The sequence below is a fragment of the Raphanus sativus genome, unplaced genomic scaffold, assembly GCF_000801105.2.
Source record: "Raphanus sativus cultivar WK10039 unplaced genomic scaffold, ASM80110v3 Scaffold0785, whole genome shotgun sequence".
Classification (NCBI taxonomy): Eukaryota; Viridiplantae; Streptophyta; class Magnoliopsida; order Brassicales; family Brassicaceae; genus Raphanus; species Raphanus sativus.
The window spans coordinates 1-6,399 of NW_026616101.1; positions in this window are offsets into that span (position 1 = coordinate 1).

The following is a 6,399-nucleotide window of genomic DNA, read 5'->3' on the forward strand; positions in this document are numbered from 1 at the left end:
CAAGTGGAATTCAAACAAGCCAACTCACAAAACTATCCTAAATTCCAAGTGGAATTCAAAACAAGCCAACTCACAGTGTTCTTGCCGATAAGCAGCTGGTTGATCGGAGAGGACTTAGCCAAAACCCAACCTCGACATCTTGAATGGACTGGACTGGACTGATCTTGACTTGGACAGAACCTTCCTTGATACTGGTATGGACAGAACTCAACTCGAGCAGAACCTCCCCTAGCTGCTGGACGATTTCTTCGGACTTTCGGCAGAGTATCGAACTGATCTCGACTGAACTGAAACCATGGATCTGAACTGACCTTGGACAGCACCTCCACTTGATCACCAGAGAATATGATAGACTTGGACGATTGATATGGACAGAGCCTTCCCTAGGCACTCACTCGAAATCAGTAGAGAAACTGATCTCGAAAACTCTCTAAAACGCTCGAAAAAAATCGGAACCTCTTGCTTTCTTTTTCTACTTTCTCTCTCTCTCTCTAGCAACGTTTGGGACTGATTTTGAAGGTGTGGATGAATGAAATGGCAAGGGGTCGTGGGGTTTATTTATAGTATACACAACCAGTAAGGTTTCACACCCCAAGTGCCCGTGTGTCGTCTCGCATGCTTCCGGACGCATGCGTCGCGGCACCCTCGTGCTCCACATGGCGGTCAGCATGGATCAAACTCATGCAGGATGACACCTCTCTCCTGCCTGGACGACCAGATGTCTCTCAGCATGGCTGGATCACATGCACGGCGACACACAGTGACCACATGTCGATCTGCATGCTTCGATCGCAGGTTGCGCGGCACCTCGTGCTTCTGTGTGTCAAGCTGCATGCTGTGATCCTTTGTGCTTCAACACCTCGTGCTTCTGTTGACACTCAGCTACTTAGAGGATAGACATCACGTTCTGGTCACTTAGATCAAGCCACCTCGAGCTTCCCGGTCGAATTGTGCGGTTTAAGTTCTTCCGGTGAATTTTCGACCCGCGATCAATCTTGAATATTTTTCCGCTCCCGTTCTGAGGCTCTGAATACTTTTAAATAAACTCCATAGGAATCCTGATCTTGAATAAAAATATTTCCCGAGCCTCCGGCTTCCTCGAAAAATAGACAAAACCGAAATTAGGGTTTTCGGCCAACTTCGGGTTTTCCCGTCGTGCTTGCTTCCCGTCATGCTTGCTTCCCGTCCTGCTTACTTCCCGTCCTGCTTCCGACTTATAATGTATCCAGAATAATATTTTACTCATACGAAGATTTTCCGAGAAAACTTCGTGATGAAGAAACGTCGGTCTTCAAAAACGTCGAGCTTCTAAACCGTCGTGCTTCCAAAAAATGTGATTCTTCCAAAACGACCGTCCGATCAATCTAAGCCACTTCTAAAAATGGTAGAGCAGCTTATCTGACTCCAGGTTCTCTCACGATCAATTCTCTGACCATCTCGTACTTTGAAACTTCTCGATCCATCGTTGTCGCCCTTGATTCGACCATCAAGTTGATGCTCGACCAATCTTCTATTTTCTCTGAACCATGTTGAGTTTGAAATGATCAAAACTCAACATTCCTCCTCATCCTTTGATTCCCAAAAGCTTGGCTCCAAACTTCGACTTTGTCGATCTCGACCATTTTACCCCTAAGGGCGGGTTATCACATTCTCCCCCCCCCCTTAATAGAATTCGTCCTCGAATTCTTAAGTGTGTAACTGCTCAGCTTCACGACATGCTCTCCCTGAATGACTATCTCTCCTTGGATCACTTTATTTCGCGGTCTTTATCACTTCATGTGCTTCTTTGTCGATTCACCCTTTGGAATCTCTCTTTCGGTTTCTTTGGTCTCCATACTCGTCTCTGTCTCTCTTCAATGGAATGATCACTGCGTCATCTTACTTTGCCTCTGCCATAGCACTGATTTCCCATGATACTATCCTTTCCTTCGGATAGTTCATTCTTGCTCCTGATTACTCAAACCTTTTCTCGATCTTCCTTTACCCAGATACTTCTGAAGTCCTTTCCAAATGAAGTCTCGCTTCTTCTCATATGTCCAGTCCATACCACTGTCCAGTCCTCTGAACCATCTTCATTCTATCTCTTCGGCTTTGGGTTTTTGGCCTTGAACTCCTTCCACTTTAAGGTTTCAACCATTAAAGTGCCGATCAACGAACACACTTACAAGCTGCAACTAAAAGAACACTCACACGCAAGTTAGTCAACAACTAACCCAACAAAACTAAGCACAACCTAACCGCAAAGCTAACCAACAACCTAGCAATTCTATACTCCACTATCTAATCCTAAATCCTAAAACAATAAATCCTATCGCTGGACGTGACCGGTTTCCCTAATGCCTTTTGTGACTCTTTTGACGCGATAAAATATTTGAAAACCGATTAAATCATGAGTCCCGGAAGCATGGACGTAACCATGCTCTGATACCACATCTGTAACACCCCCGAACCGTCCTAGACATAGGTCGAACCACCGGCCAACAATCAAACAAGAACATGACCGACGGAGCGACCAACGCCAAGGGTTGGAGATGAAAGGCCAACCGGCCAGCCAACAATCAAACAAGAACATGACTGACCGTCCAACCCAACACCATGGTCCGGAAGCGCTACGTGACGAGCTAGGGACGATCCGGTCAGAGTCACAAAATTTACTCCACGACTTAGACCAGTTCATCCACTAACACGTCCCGCTAACTCAAGGCTTAAGGCTTTGCAACCAGTACCCGAAGTTAACGTTTTCCGTTAGATCGAGGCCAAAGGCTTTTCAACCCGTACAACGACCTAACGTTGTGTTAGACCGGACTAGTCAAATATCAGAGTACTCATGAAGCGCATATAAAACAATTACTTTATTGATTCAAAGAAATATTCATACATTGAATAATTCGAGACCGGTCCCGGCCAAATGCCAAAATCGAGTCAACTAAACGCAAATCAAAAATACCGTTTAACAAAAGGCAAGCAAATCTACACCGGTTGTCCTAATGTCCAGCACCAAGCTATCCGATCGTCCTACTAAAGAAACCTGCAAAAAGGACAACGGAGATGGATGAGTAACCTAATGTTACTCAGTGAGCTGGCTACCTCTACCCCAACCTAAAACTAACCCAGACAACCCAAAATAACAATCAATATAGCCTTAGCAAGAAATCTAAACTAAGGCTACACAAACTGTTACTGAGTTAGACATGGCCTCCTGCCATTGCCTAACTTCGAGTAACAGGACCCTGCATGAAAAACAAGTCAACAACCAATCCCCTAGTTAACCATATATATGCCTGAGTTCAATACTCATGTAGTGTTAGACACCTAGACTATACAAGTATCATCAACCGGTCGACCAACAATCAGACAAGAACATGATCGGCCAACTAATGATACCACATAGCTTTAATATCCACCACCCTTCACAAGCAATCCTTCAGACACATACATGCCAACATCAGGTCTACACTAAACAATCACAACTACTATCTAATAAACCGGTTACTAAGTTAGACTTGGCCTCCAGCCATGATTTAACTTCAAGTAACAGGAACCTGCAAGCAAATCAATCAACCACAATCACAATAACAAGAAGATACTAATACTACGACTCGATCTAATACGTAACACCGTATATCAGTGTTACACTTACTCGAGGGTTCCACAACCCTCTACGACACTCTAACAAAACAAAACTCTAACCCAATACTCTAACCAATACTCTAACCCGGGAAATGGTGATTTCGTGTTCATCCCCAAAATCGGCAACATCCTAACTTCCTACCACAAAGGCCAGAAGAGAGGAACTTTCAACCGACCGCGGCCCACAGTCCTTCGGGTCACCGCTCGACAGCCCACAGTCCTTCGGGTCACTGTCACATTACACCGTCGTGTAATCACTCAGCCATAGGCCATGATCCCGTCTCTCTGAGTCTTCCCGATCCAGCGAATAAGGGGTTTCCTTAAACCCGCTAAATACGAGGCAGCGAGGAAACACTAATCAACCATACACAAGCCTAGTATGGGCGGGGTTACGCACATACTGTCGGCAACACACACACAACACTATCCTAGACTCTAGACTCTACGACACTAACAACTAGTACCAGTAATCCGGCCTATATGGCCTAAGACTACTAATACCATCAACTAACAACTAACAACTAAAATACTAAACAACAATATCAACAATAAACAGCTCAACCGGTTAGTCACTCCCTTACCAAGAGCTGACTAACCTCAATCAACAAGATTAAATAAACAAGCAATCAACTCAATCAAACCGTTACCCAGATAGTTCAGCCTCCTGCTGATAAACTATCCTTAAAGATAACGGGAACCTGCACTCAACCAAATAACCAAGCAAGAATAGAAAACATGATGCATCCTAGCCCTAGTCCTAGTCAGGTTATTACCTCAGTCTTAATTCCGTTCATCTCAGCTTAGCCCGTGCTAAACTGAGTCCAATTCAATAATAAAACCCTAAGGACTCTACCATGCAATAGTGTGATCTAATCTAATCTATAATCTATATGCATACTCGATCTAACCTAAGTTCCAAGTGGAACTCAAACAAAACCAACTCACAAAACTATCCTAAATTCCAAGTGGAATTCAAACAAGCCAACTCACAGTGTTCTTTGCCGATAAACAGCTGGTTGATCGGAGAGGACCTAGCCAAAACCCAACCTCGATATCTTGAATGGACTGGACTGGACTGATCTTGACATGGACAGAACCTCCCCTGATACTGGTCTGGACAGAACTCAACTCGAGCAGAACCTCCCCTAGCTGCTGGACGATTTCTTCGGACTTTCGGCAGAGTATCGATCTTCAAATCTTCGACTGAACTGAACCCATCTTGGACAGCACCTCCACTTGATCATCAGAGAATATGACTTGCTTGGACGAATTGGTTTGGACAGAGCCTTCCCTAGGCACTCACTCGAAATCAGTAGAGAAACTGATCTCGAAAACTCTCTAAAACGCTCGAAAAAGATCGGAACCTCTTGCTTTCTTTTTCTACTTTCTCTCTCTCTCTCTAGCAACGTTTGGGACTGATTTTGAAAGGTCTGGATGAATGAAATGGCAAGGGGTCGTGGGGTATTTATAGTATACACCAACCAGTAAGGTTTCACCACCCAAGTGCCCGTGTGTCGTCTCGCATGCTTCCGGTTGCATGCGTCGCGGCACCTCGTGCTCCAGATGGCGGTCAGCATGGATCAAACTCATGCAGGATGACACCTCTCTCCTGTATGGACGACCAGATGTCTCTCAGCATGGCTGGATCACATGCACGGCGACACACAGTGACCACATGTCGATCTGCATGCTTCGATCGCAGGTTGCGCGGCACCTCGTGCTTCTGTGTGTCAAGCCGCATGTGCTGCTCCCATGCACAGCGACACCTCGAGCTTCCCTTGACACTCAGCTGGTTAAGAGATAGACATCACGTCCTGATCACTTAGATCAAGCCACCTCGAGCTTCTCGGTCCATTTGTGCGGTTTCGGCCCTTCCGGTGATTTTTCGACCCGCGATCAATCTTGAATATTTTTCCGCTCCCGTTCTGATGCTCTGAATATTACTAATAGACTCCATAAGGATTCTGAACTTGAAGAAAAATATCTCCCGAGCCTCCGGCTTCCTCGAAAAATAGACAATACCGAAATCAGGGTTTTCGGTCGATTTCGGGTTTGCCCGTCGTGCTTGCTTCCCATCATGCTTGCTTCCCGTCCTGCTTGCTTCCCATCCTGCTTCCGACTTATAATGTCTCTGAAATAATATTCCGCTCTTACGAAGTTTCAGAGAAAACTTAGTGGCTAAGTCACGTCATGCTTCGAAAACGTCGAGCTTCTATCCCGTCGTGCTTCCAAAAATGTGATGCTTCCAAAACGACCGTCTGATCAATCTAAGACACTTCTAAAAATGGTAGAGCAGCTTATCTGACTCCTGGTTCACTCACGATCAATTATTCGACCACGCCGTACTTTTGAAACCTCTCGATCGTTCCTTATCGCCCGCAATTCGACCACTGAGTTTATGCTCGACCAATCTTCTATTTTCTCTGAACCATGTTGAGTTTGAAATGATCAAAACTCAACATTCCTCCTCATCCTTTGATTCCCAAAAGGTTGGCTTCAAACTCCGACTTTGTCGATCTCGACCATTTTATCCCTAAGGGCGGGTTATCACATTCTCCCCCCCTTAATAGAATTCGTCCTCGAATTCTTAAGTGTGTAACTGCTCAGCTTCACGACATGCTCTCCCTTGATGACCATCTCTCCTTGGATCACCTCATTTCGCGGCCTTGATCACTTGATGTGCTTCTTTGTCGATTCACCCTCTGAATAACCATGCAAGAAATCTTTTTCTTGTTATTGTGATTGTGGTTGATTGATTTGCTCGCAGGT